Source organism: Hyla sarda, chromosome 2 (genome assembly GCF_029499605.1).
Source record: "Hyla sarda isolate aHylSar1 chromosome 2, aHylSar1.hap1, whole genome shotgun sequence".
In the NCBI taxonomy this organism is placed as follows: domain Eukaryota; kingdom Metazoa; phylum Chordata; class Amphibia; order Anura; family Hylidae; genus Hyla; species Hyla sarda.
Genome location: NC_079190.1, coordinates 317,904,099 through 317,917,915, shown reverse-complemented (window position 1 = coordinate 317,917,915; position 13,817 = coordinate 317,904,099). Strand labels below are relative to the sequence as shown.

The following is a 13,817-nucleotide window of genomic DNA, read 5'->3' as shown; positions in this document are numbered from 1 at the left end:
CATTTGCACTCACAAGGCTCACTGCTGTGAATAGTACTGTGTAAGTCTGCAGATAAACTGTCCTGTGTGAATCTACTCTAAATCTGCGCAGTGTCTGATCTGCCTGTAAGTTGTAGCCATTTTCCTCATACTTATAACAGATGCAGTTAAAGGAGTACTCCGGTTGAAAAAATGTTTATATATATATATTATTTTTTTTATCAACTGGAAAAAGTTAAACAGATTTCTAAACTACTTCTATTTAAAAATCTTAATCCTTCCAGTACTTATCAGCTGCTGTATGCTCCACAGGAATTTATTTTTTGTCTGACCACAGTGCTCACTGCTGACACCCCTGTCCATGTCAGGACAGAAGTGTCAGCAGACAGCACTGTGGTCAGACAGAAAAGAAATTCAAAAAGAAAAGAACTTCCTGTGAAGCATACAGCAGCTGATAACTACTGGAAGGATTAAGATTTTTTTAATAGAAGTAATTTACAAATCTGTTTAACCTTCTGGCACCAGTTTAATTTAAAAAGTAATTGTTTTCCACCGGAGTACCCCTTTAAGGCCCTATTACGGACAGTGATTATTGGCCAAACATGATTGTTTAGTTTTGCTCTGCTGATAAATCATTTTTCGTCCACCGCATGTATCCTCTGAAAAATTCCAAGGTGGATAAAGAATACAGTGTGGCTGGCAAATGCCATGAAGCACTGTAGATGGTAATTTGTTTGGGCACTGTAGACGGTAATGTGACAAGGCACAGCAGATAGTAAGGTGGTGAGGGACTGTAGATGGTAATCTGATGGGTCACTGTAAATGGTAATGTAATCGAGCACTGTAGATGGTAATTTGATTGGGGACTATAGAGGGCAATGTAAAAAGGGAGTACAGATAGTAAGGTGAGGAGGTACAGTAAATGGTAAGGTGATAAGGCATTGTAGAGGGTTATCTAATGGGACACTGTATATTGTAATGTAAAAGAGCACTGTAGATGGTAATTACATTTTGCATTATAGAGGGTAATATAACCATGGTGTGCCAGTACAGCAGTTGTTGAGTGGCTGAGATTCTAAAAGTTTCCTGGACATATATTGTCTATTTTAGATACTGGAGGATCTTGCAGATGTATTACTGAGGAAACCAGAGTGCAAAGGGTTCATTTGTCTTGCATGCCTTGCACTGAATGCACAGCTCACATGTCAGCTCCTTACCAATAAAGTCCTAGGTCACACCTTCCTCTCCGGAAAAGTGGAAGAACCTAAATCTGTTCTAGTTCCTCTGGCCCTGGGCATAGCCAAAGTCAGGTGTGTGTCCCTTAGCTATGCTGAGAAGACCATGCACAAGGGTCTCTCTGTTATACACTGATCACCGATCAGGGGTGTCTGTCAGGTCAAAGGAACTTCCCAGGACGTGCCTTTCCGAGTCTCATGTCACAGATTACTGTCAAAGAATGAGTAAAGTGGAGTTCTAATTTGCACCTTGCAGCATGGTAAACTTAACAGTGAAGCTCCTCGTCCAGAAGTTTCAGTAATATTGACTGTAAACAAAAGTGGCAGAGACCTGTAACACCTGCACATACATCCTAAATTTCAGCTAAGCTGCCAAAAAAGCAATAGTTTGAGGAATGGTGACTTAATTTGTTTTCTATATGGGTTTACCACTGTGCCACAGGGATTACTATACCTAAAATCACCCTCTACGTTGCCCGTAGATGATAATGTGATAGGGCACTGTAACGAGTTTGTCTGGCTTCATAGATTAGTGTGTTTGCACCATATCAAATAAATATACAGTGAAAATCTTTATTTATTTTATGTTTCAGTGTGCTAAACAACACCTAACACATAATGGTCAGGAAATATATAGGTCTTGCCATAGTCAGAACCTAGGTCGTATCGCCTAAATTTAAAGGTCATACACATCACACATCATGTGAATTTACCATAAAAATGGCAATGCCACCTTTTGAAAGACAAATTTGAAGATGTCTTAGGTGTAGTCATGTTGGTGTAGAAAATACTGTAAAGCATATAAACGAGATTTAAAAAATTTCCTTCACGTATTGGTAAAAAAAAAATCTGTGTTATTTTTGGACGTTGTGAGGATTTCTAACACAGTTCATCTAAAGTAGTTATAAGTCAACTGTATTTGTGAGAAGAGAGCTGCCCTCCTAAATGGCCATGACTAATGTCGGACACTGTAATACAGTGGTTGCTGTCCTTCAATGAATAAAGCAGACTCATAAGCTGGAGTTCGCTGTATTCTGTATATGGGGCTGTCAGACAAATGGCACAATCATTTTTATGAATTTCCTTTCGGTAGTCCCTAGTCTTGGACTTTCTGCTCTTAAAGATTGCAATACAAAGTCTGCTTGTTTTTTGCAAAAACACCATCTCTCTTGATCACAGATTTTGTCTGATATTACAGCTTGACCCCCATTCACTTCAACGGCTTCTTTTTCTAATCTTGGACGATCTTTTATAGGAAAGGCAGGGAAACAGTGTTATTTTAAAGCTGACACTTATTAAAAGTGAAAACCGTAGTTCTCCAGAGTGATTATACATTGTGAGTTGTTTCACTAAGCATTAACAAATGCCACAGGGAGCAGCAAAGGCTTTGTGTACATCATATTTTTACAATATGTCAGACTTATGTTTGGCTAACAAAAAATTGGCTTTTATGGGTCACATGGATGCCAAAAGTGTGTCCTTTTGACACATTTGGCAGCTTACATTTGTTTTTGTTTTTATTTCTATGGTTATTGAAAAGTCTTTCTGGCCAATGTATGGGTATATGCTTGTCCATCATATCTTTAGGTCCACATAAAGAAGTCAACGAACTGTATGCCAACAGTATACAACAGAATATGCCTGGATCCCTTTTTACAGACCACCCTTCTCTTGCAGACTTTAAGCAGGGTCCTCTCCTCCCCTCTACCAGCTTGTCACTTGTGCAGTTTATGTTTATTGTCGTATGTTATGCACACCCTTTTTGTACATGTAAAGTGTCCTGGAATAAATAATAACTTTTTTTTTTTTTGTAAAGGCATTTATCTGAAATAAAATGCTAAACAGTACATGCTATACATTGTGTTAGGCTGAAACTGAAATATAGATTCAAAGAAAGAAAAGTTAAGTATAGATAACCAGGTTAAATGAAGAAATTCTTGGAATGAGTGTCCTAAGAGGGAAAACAAACAGTGCAGAGAGCACATTCTCCATCTACTCTTTTCCCCTCCCCTCCCCACTTCCCCACAATCTCTCCTATATGAGCACAGAGTCTGGAAAAATGGGTTAGTTAGCATATGAAGGCTTTGTTGGAAGTTGGAATTTAGCCAGTAAAATTATCTAATTTGAACGGCCCAGCATCCATAACGTTCAATGAAAGCCAACAGAGAACTCTTCCATAGCTACCAAAGACTCTCCTCCAGAATAATAAACAATGCCAATGGCTGCCAATTTAGTGTAGCTTTTTCATGTAGTCCTATTACATTAACCAACTTTGTATTGTCACTTTGTTTTGCAAAAATACTACAGGCAACATAACATTTTAACAAAGTACTAGAATAATAGGAGTATATTTTCTTTAGTAATGCCTAGCTAAAATACCTTGACTGTGCCCAAAAAATATATACGACTAGACTTAGTGATATACTGGGCCTGACAGGAAACCCACACGTTTTCTAGAATTTTTTACACTGGGTTCTAACATACAATGATCACTTTTATCTTTTGTTATTGTAACTTTTACCCTGGAAAATGAATGGGGGAGGAAGGATGAACAAGAGGCTATAATGAAAATTGTTATTTATTTTAACAAAAGTGCAGGATCCAAGGAGTTGTGCTAGATCCCCAGCCAGAACTATTTATGATAAAAAAAAAACTGCTAGGAACAATAATAATAATAAGAAGAAGAAGAAGATGGACATTAACTATAATTCAAAATCTGTATTTCTTATTCTAAGAAAGCAATAATACTACAATGGTAGATATGCAGGTACATGGTAAGAATATGTATTCATGTTTATAAGAGGCAGAACATAAGTACAGTAAAATGCCATGCTGTACAAAATAAAGTTGCATTAGTTTAAAATAAAGCCTATATTCAACATATGGCATATTCTTATTTCTAGCTAGTTCTTATTTAACTGTGTTTTAGAACTATGTTGTTAGAAACTATTTGTATAGCTGTTTGTCCTACAATCTGACTAAACCCGTTTTCAATTGATGGCAACCAGGTAAATAAATGATAAAATCTATACATGTTATAGCAATGATTAATTATTAACTATTGATTGTTGGGAAATTTACAATAGGAGGAGGAGTTACTGTCACTAAGGCTTGATTCACATTTTAAAGTGCCCATACATATAGATGAATATTGTCCGAAACAACTAATTTTGAAGAACATCTAATGTTTATAGTGTCCTGACTCTTCCCTTACACCAAAAGATTTGAACAAACTGGATTTCAACAAAACCGATCCTTTGTTCTTAAAAGGATAAAAGCCACCCCATAGAGGATGCTGTCAGTGGCCTATTCCCCGTCCCCCTTGAGAACAAGTGCCCATGTGTAGGGTGGCAGTTGAGAGAATGAGTGTTTGCCAGGTAGCTATGCAAGTTATATAGGCTCTGTATTATAGCTGCAGCAAACACACCATTCCCTTTTCCCTTCAGTTTTTTGTATCTTGTTTTTACGGTAGACAAACTATACTGTTGTTGTTGTTTTTGTGTTTTTTTTTACAAAAATTGATTTACAAAAATTCACATTTGTCATTTAAAAACTGTCAAGTATTTTTACGCAATTACAACATCTGTTGTGACTATACCCTATACTTTACTTAAGCTACTGCTACTACTGTTGCAGTTGCTATTACTGTTGCTATTACTGTTGTTATGTCTGTGGCAAAAACATGCAACGCCTGTAGTTCTTGCAGCTTTTTATACAGTTATTGTAGACCCCAGTGCCACACCACAATGAAAAGTGTTAACAATGTCTAAATATCACACTGTAGCATTATCTTTACATAAGATGTATTTGTTGTAATAAATGTTTCCTCATGTTATTGGACCAGATGATTCCTTAAACATGTGGTGTATGTGTACGTTACATTTAAAGATGTTCACCCAATGGGATCCTGGGAATAAAAAGCTAACCCTACCTATAAATCCTTTTACTAACCCTTACCATCCTTTCAACTGTGGTCTTCTCCTAAGAAAAAAAAACTAAGATCCATGAGCATAAGTAGCAATACAGCCCACAGTTTTAACAAAAGGTCTGCAGAGCTGAAGGGGGAATTCACACGCGCAACATTCTTCTATACGTTCCATTCAGATGATTAGGATAGTCACAGACAGTAGTGAAAAAAAAGTCCCACTTAGTTCTAGGCAGTTCTTTTTTCGATGAAACAATTCTAATACCTCCCAAGCTTATGACAAAACAATGTAAAAGTAACTGAATGTATCTATAGTACCTGTTCTCCCGGACATTGGTAACTTGTGGCTCTCTACTTGTTATATTATGACTTGCATGGACTTGCAGTTCACCTACAGACTGCCCAATCTAGTTCTCCCTAGCACCAAATAGTATTACACGAATCAAGACAATTTGAATTTGGTGTTAGTTTTCAGTTTATACTGCCCTTAACCACAGACTAATAACAATCTCTCTTTTATTTTGTTAGTTCTTCCCTATTTGGGCTGAAACATCAAGATGTGCAAGTAAAAGATAAAAAGTAACTGCTTTACTTTTCAATGGTAATTCTAGTAGGTTTTATGTTTTTATCATTATAATAGATAAACTCTATCCTTTACACTTTCCCTCTCTTTAGCATCCAAAATACATTTCAAAAAATGCACCAAGCTGTCCGTCGTGAAGCAGGCCAATGTGACTAAGGGTTTATCATCCTGAAAGTCTCAGAACAGTCACACTTTCCATTTGTTAGAAGTAACACATATTTTCTAGATAATTTTCTCATACATAATATAAAGGGTCCATTGATCCTATTACTTTAAAGGTTTGTGTATTAATCATACATCTGATCCCCAGTACAGGCCTGGAAGTTCACTGAATGCACAAAAAAGAGGCAGTATATGAAGTGAAGAGTGATATAGATTATAAGTGGTATGTTAGGTATCTGCTCCAGAGAAGCCGCATGTATTTATGAGGCACAAGACAAGTTAGAAAAGTAGACAAGACAGGGATCCACAGACACAACATACAGATATAATAGGCACATGCATAATACACAGAGGGATGATGTACAAGGACACTGGAGAATGCAGAGATGAGAAACAGATGTGCAGCTGGTATACACAGACAAAATACAAGAAGCAATGATAAGAGATGTATAGATACTATATGGAAGGAAATATAACACAGCACAAAGGGTTCAGTAAAGGTTTATATATTGCTATAGAATAGGTTTCCTTCACTGGTGCTATGTGATGTCTACTTCAGACGCACTGAAGGGCCACTTCAGCCAAATAAAAGAAAATCAAAGTTTTTCACATTACTAAAATATGTGAAATATCTGAGAGATAATCTTTAAAGAGAGACTTAACAGGCTACATTGTTTAACCATGTGTTTGTTCTTCTGATGTATAGCTTATACTTGTTGATATCAGTTATCAGATGAGAAAGTTCAGCTGTCTGTGGTTTCTGATAAACATTAAAAAGATTTTTTTTTTTTTTTTATATTTTAACTAACCTTTAACTATTCCTATAAGTATGATGTTCATTAAGAAGAGATGGCCCTACAAAGTCTTGGGCACTGACATGGATGACTATATATCAGTGTTACTCTGCCAGGTGATCAGAACTTACCTCAGACTGCCTACGCCTATGCCCCTTCCTCCTTATAATGATACTACAATACAGTAGGTGTCTTTTTATGTCAAATGTGAGTTGTCCAAAATAAGTAAAACCCTTTAGAAATAAAAGAAAATAAAAAACGTACAAGTGAGCATTATTTTTAGCGTATTTTCATGTTAGCGTATTTCCTTGTAGTCTTACTATGTGGTACCAAAAGACTTATTCCAGCTATAATAAAATAGAAAGAATAGGCAAATAAGCCGATGCACAGTATAATAGTATACAGCCAGTTTAAAAGAGAAAAGAACACAGTGACAATACTCAGGTTATCATTTTTTTTTTTATGATTATCATAATAAAACTAGCCTCTTCATCTGACTGTCTCTACTTTTGCCCCAAAAAAGGAAAATATTTAAACAGGGTGCTCCAAAATTAAGATTTATGCCCTGTCTACAGATTAGGAAATACGTGTATGATCCTGGGGGGGGGTTCTGAATGTTGGGACCTCCTTAGATCAAGAGAGCGGGGACTCATGTTTGCCCCTGGAACAGAGCAGCAGTCACACATGCGCACCGCCACTTTATTCACTCTTTATGAGAGCTGGCAGAGATAGCCAAGGACAGTTGGACCCCCCACAATCATACACTTATCCCTTATGCTGTGGATAGGCGATAAGTCGTAATGGCAGGACAATCCCTTTAATTTATAGCAATATGTTATCATAGATGGACAGCTCTCACTTCTATTGTATGAATTGTAGTTAGTTTGCTACTCTCAAAAGTCTGGTTACATCTATATGTGTAGCCTCAGATTTCTTAAGGGCTGCGGAATATGTCGGTACTATATAAATAAAGATGATTAATATTATCCTGATGGGATGAGAGATTTATTTCCAGAGGGTGCATGTTATTCCAGACCAATAGAAGCCAGGTTATTAGAATGGCCTGGAGGACAAAGCAGCAGAGGCCCAACAAATATTCACGAACATACAACACAGAGAAACAGATGTACAAGGACATCTGTCGGTGTTCTGTGCAGAAATAAAGATACGTTTTCACCTTAGTATCACACTTGCTAAAACCATCAGACCTATTATTGGAAATATCTGTTATTGTATTGCCATAAATTGGTTTCTGCTGAAGATGCTGTTTAAACCAACTATATCAGCAGTATTTAGTGAGTACATGTATATGGTGTCCGTAAATTTGTGCAAACACAATGTTGTTCCTTGTTTCCTATAGCCACTACCTATGTCGTGACCTAGACCACTGAGATAGGTAATGACTTGGGTGTATGCACGGCTGCATTTACATCTGGTGCTGCCCTAGGCTCTCAGACTAAATACATCCCATTTGGGTAATTCCCCGTTTCAGAATTTTTTTTATGCAGATCTGTAGCAAATACACAGCAAAATATGTGTGGGGGGTTCACTGTGGATCTCACCCCTACATATAGAAAGGAGTTAAATCAATCACAAAGCAACAACATACTGAGCACACTGCAGCTGCAAATTTGCAGGTACATCTGGGTTCTGACCCACGTGGTTTCAACCAATGAAGGAAATTATTTTCTTCTTCAGGCCACAACATGGTGGCAGTATCTAGATCAAAAGTATTTAGCATTTTTTTTACTCAAGTGCAGCCCCCCCCCCCCCCCTACATACTGCTGCCTGAGGCACAGGCCCTCGAGTGCCTGAAGACAAATACAGCCCTGAGCGTATGAATGTAATGTTACAAATTGTAAGTTTATTAGAGGTTGTGATTCTATAAAGGAGTATAAGACAATCACATTTTGCTTGGTCACCACTACTAGACAAATCCTTGAACAGACCCCAAGTGGACATGAAAATTAAAATATTGCTGCATAATTCGAAACAGTACAAAGTTATTAGTATACAGTAAAGGAATCCAATATGTAGAAACATCTTATTGCTGCTTTAGGAACACGCTGTGGGCAGCGTATACTCCGCTGTCTAGCTGGACACTGGATAGGAATGAAAATATGATGTCATACTTTTACGTAGGGACTCTCACAGTGTAAAGATCCGCACACAATGTGCCACACAGTAGTACAAAACAATCAGTGTCACAAAGTCTTCCAGGAAACAGTGTATATAGAACTGACAAGATAACCCACTGAATTTCACCCAGGGCAGCAGAAGACACGACTGTGGTGGCCTCCCTGCTCCCTTGGATTTTAATGGCACATTTCCTGCTTCATTACACACCAAAGTTATGGGGTCTGAGAGCCGCTGTAGGGTGATTGTGCAGTATCATGGCCCCCTCCCTGCAGTCCTACTGATCTCAGCTGTGTAAACATCCCATCTTCACCCCCTAAAATTCCTCCAGGTTCCGAAAGGGATATGTAACTGGTCACTTTGGTCTTGTAAAGCTCTTTTCAACTCACGTACTGCTGTCCTGTATTCCAAGGACAGCTTTAATATAGATACACATACATTTGCAAGATGCTCAGATTACTACTGATGAAAAAAGTGGAGGTAAAATACTGAAGGTAAATCATCTGTGACTAAAGACGGAGCAAGCACATGTGCCGCATTTCTGAATATATGCAATGATCTGTAACAAATGGCAATTTTCTTTATGGTAAAATTATCCCTAATATTTAGTAGTAAGTACTAAAAAAGTCTCTGTGCTCACTTTGCTTCTATAAAACACTTTTAAGGAAACTTTCAGACAAAGCTCCCGCAACGCAAAATATAAATAAATAAATGTATTTATGTGGGGAAAATAAATAACACCTGTTGGCTACAACGATCCGCTTTATACATAAAGTAGACCATTGTAGCCAACAGGTGTTATTTATTTTCCCCACATAAATATATTTATCCTTACAACTAAGCAGGTGTCTCAGATATATGTGCTGCATGCACTTCTGCAATCCAAGATACAAACATTGAAAACTCAACCAAAAAAGTGTTAACTTGAAAATACACTGCGCTTTTCGATGCCCCAAAACTCTTCTAACTCTCTAAATGCCAACCTAGCCAAGGCTCTTTCGTATACCGTATAGATGTAGATGCTAGAAGCCTGCTATAGTTACTCGCTCAAAATAAATTAGAGGTGCCCTCTTTTCTATAAGTTTGGAGAAATTTAGGGAAAGTAAGAAAAACACACTAAAATGCTTCACCCGTAAATAGCAAGGTAACATTTCTGCCGGAGCAATGAGATCACCAAAATATCAATAGTACTACAAAAGCACAATGTAAAAATACAGACAGTCATCATTTATAAGATATTAGGAAACAAATAAGAAAACAGAAATAGCAAAGCAGTGAAATAAAGACCTGTACTACAACTAGATCAAATGTCTAAGCCTCACAGAAGAGAACAATAAATGAGTGACAGGGCGGAAACTAGAGGTTTAACTAAATATTTCGCATAATACTGGAAATGTTAATGCAGTATAGCTCCTCTGTTGCACATCTATAAATATAGGTAAGCACAAAATATTTCCACCTACTGTATTTTATAAATCACTATAAAAAGGCAACAAAGACACCTGTGCTGTTTGCAACAAAGGAAAATCCCAGGTCCTAAGTTTAATTTCATCCCCGATCTATAGCATAACATAAAGTGCACGCAGATTTTCTGTCTACATGTATACTTTTAGGTACACATGGTGGATGCTCTCAGCCCTGAGGAGGATCATAAGATAAAGGGAATACCAGACAGATAACTCGCCAGGAACATTATACTGTACACAACTTCCGGAGAACATTACTATCCTGTAAAGAAGACTTCTAAAATATTGGTCTAGAAAAGTGATTTGTAGCTATTCTGCATTCAGACAAGCATGAAATTTTACGTCATGCTACATTTTCACAGCAAAACAAGTTTGGAAAGCACATGAGCCAATAAATAACTATACAGTAAGTTACATGATGACTTCTCTGTCATGATGACTTCTCTGTTCAGACATAATACAAATCCAATAAATATTATTAGAAACACAACAGCTGATAAATTATGTTACATATAAAATAATAATATTTAATTAAAAAAATTATAAAAAGTATGGATTTCTAGTTTCTAGTTCAAATGAAACCTGTAAGGAGAACATAGAGGCTCAACAAGTTTTAGAGTTTTTCAGGTCTCATACATGATAGAGGGTTAAAGCCTCCAAAATCAGAGCACAAAGCTCTGTATTGTTATATATGGAAACAAGTGCATGGATTCAAATCCCAGGAATAGATACATATACATATATATATATATATATATATATATATGTATATATATATGTTCAAGGCAAAATAGGAAGCTCTCCACCTGCACGCTGCTCATCTCATCTCCCAATATTTTGTGAATTTATAGTATCCACACAACTTTGGTCACCTCAGCTTTGCGCAAACTACCAATTTCAAGTATATGTGTGTGTGGGAATATATATATATATATATATATATATATATATATATTCACTATATTATATATATATTATATATTCATATTTTCATACTTTAAGAGACAGATTTATATAGATGTGTTTTTGTGTAAAATTTTTTTTTATAATTTTGAAAATCGTAAAACAATTATTCTGGTAAGTAAAATATTTTGTATACAACTTTATGTATGTTTTAGGGCCGAGCCATTGTTTTATTGTATTTCCATATATAAGAAAAATGAATTTAAAAAAAAGTCTTTTTTATCCAAGAAACTGTCTCACGCTGTGTCCACTTTAACAGCAATATTTCCTATGTTACTTATGCATGTAATCATTAACCTATATCCAAACAGAGGTGCGTATACTAGCCATCCTGACGACAGTACACAAACAAAAACCCCACACAAGAGGCTTTCTAGGAAGAAACAGTCACTTCAATCCCAGGATCATAAAGGAAGCTTGAGCCTTTAGAGGTCACGCAGAGGTGGCCAGGAAAAATGTCCCCAGATGAATGAGTGACTAGTCCAGATTTTACCCTCTAGAAGGCTATAAAGTAGAATTTATCCTGGGAGGATAGTCTCTACAAAAACTTTTTGTTTCTGGAAGAAAGTTCAGGGGTACACTGGTAAGATGCCACTCCCAAGACAGCACTCACTATCACAGAAGTTATGTTGGAGGAGGGCAACACAAAAGAGCCATGTGGGAAAGAAGATCCTGATAATAGGGGCCTTAAAGGGCACCCCACCCCAACTACATGAATAATAAAAGACATCACTTCTCCCTACACAGAAAAGAGGGTTATTGCAAATGATGTTGCCACTTGGACTAATAAGCAGGCACATTTTGGCATCTATATTCCCAATCTATCTCCATATATTTCCATCCCAAGCACACGCTTAGATACACCCACACAGATAATGGGAGCAATCATTCCTTGATTACTGTCACCTCGTTAGTATGGAGGGGATCTGACAGCCGCCATAGTCAGGGGAAGGCGACCCGACTGACAACAGAAAGAGAGAGGAGAATGTGACATAAAGGAGGAGGCGGCGGCGAGGTGACCAACCATCTACAGTACATTGATTTTTTTTTAGCTTTGTTTACAATTCTCTCCAAGGTGTTTATAAATAAACTTTACAACTTCACAACAACAGTTTATACAGCCTGGTAGAGTCAGATGCCATCTATAGAAAGGAATCCCCCCCCCCCCCCAATCACGCAGTCTGTGCCAGGGTGGGCACCCAGCATATGTTCGGTCCCTCCATAGCAGGGACACGTTTAACAAACTTGTGGAAGTAGAAAGCTGCCCATACACTGGCACGCTCCATACCCCATCGGAGTCATTGGAACCAACGTGCCTAGAGTTTGCCCTGCGATCAGTCATTGTATAGTGTGGCACAGATAACTTCTGTCTATGGACTGGTTCCATTGTCCTGGGTATGGAGGAGTCACATAAGGTAGTGTGTAAAGCAGTGTATCCCAGCCAGGGTGCCTCCAGCTGTTGCCAAACTACAACTTCCAGTATGCCCGGACAGCCTTCGGCTGTCCGGGCATACTGGAAGTTGTAGTTTGGCAACAGCTGTAGGCACCCTGGTTGGGAAACACTGGTATAAAGCGACCCTGGAGCCTGTAAGGAGCGGACAGTGTGAACTTACCTCTAGATTGGTCCGGAGCGGCTTCCCTCCAGTGTTCCGCCACAATCCATCCAGATAAAAGGGAAGGATCAGCACAACTTATGGGAGAAGTTTTGGTTGGAGCCACAGTCCGGGCTCGTCCCTGTCCTGTCCCACCACAAGGAGCAGGTGGAAGACACTAGAGGAGGAAACGAAGAAAAGAATAATATCCCCGAGATCGGGGGGGAAGGAAAACTTAAGAGAAACGAGATCTTGTCCCTGCTTCTCCCGAGGCGCACACACTGACTGGACTGAGGAACAGTAATAAAAAAAAAAAAAAAAATGAAAAAAGAAAAAAAAAGCAACAAAAAATACTCCTTCCTCGCCCCCCCACTGTGACACTACAAAGACAAGAGCGGAGCTGCACCTCTGTGTATCTGCTCACAGCCCCCTCCCCTCCCAAAACCCAGTCAGACAATCCAGTGCCGGCCCCCTCCTCCCCTCCCCCGCCCGCTCTGCAAGACACCAGAGGCTGAGAGCAAAGAAAGCTGAAGAAAAGCTCGGCGCTTCTCTCCAGGCCCGAAATCCGAGCCGCCTCTTCACAAGTCAGTGCACACAGCGCGCTCAACCGGTTCCGCCATCTACCCGCCCGCCCGAACAACAAACTTCTGCAAATCAACACCACACATTTCATGGCAGAGGAAAGGGGGTGGAAACAGCATGGGCACCAGACTGGGCACTGTTACAGGGTAAAGGGGGCTTTGGGTCACTCATCTCCCATTGCAGTGACACACAGGAGGGAAAGCATGGAGGTTATCTGCCCCAATGTGGCTATAGGGCAGTGTTTTCCGAGCAGGGTGCCACCAGTAGTTACCCCTCCCAGCATGTCCGGACAGGTAGTTTTGCAACAGCTGGAGGACCCCTGCTTGGAAAACACTTCTCTAGAGTTTTTTTTTTTAAACTGGCAAGTCAATGGGCACAAAGGGGCTTTCTGGGCATGCTG

At 38.7% G+C, this 13,817-nt stretch overlaps 1 protein-coding gene and 1 long non-coding RNA gene across 5 annotated transcripts in view; one reads left to right on the top strand and one right to left on the bottom strand.

Moving 5' to 3' along the window:
- The window catches only part of FOXP4 (forkhead box P4), a 72,408-nt gene extending 59,262 nt beyond the window's left edge, over window positions 1-13,146 (bottom strand). Inside the window, exon 1 of one of the 2 annotated variants that reach the window (XM_056557746.1) lies at window positions 12,857-13,146. The gene's annotated coding sequence lies outside the window, so the exon portion shown is untranslated. The remainder of the gene's footprint in view (window positions 1-12,856) is intronic. The other variant, XM_056557747.1, reaches the window with a different exon arrangement.
- Window positions 13,147-13,325: 179 nt separating this feature from the next.
- The window catches only part of LOC130356354 (uncharacterized), a 31,830-nt gene continuing 31,338 nt past the window's right edge, over window positions 13,326-13,817 (top strand). For all 3 annotated transcript variants that reach the window (XR_008888864.1, XR_008888863.1, XR_008888865.1), the window contains exon 1: window positions 13,326-13,419. This is a non-coding gene — a long non-coding RNA (uncharacterized LOC130356354). The remainder of the gene's footprint in view (window positions 13,420-13,817) is intronic.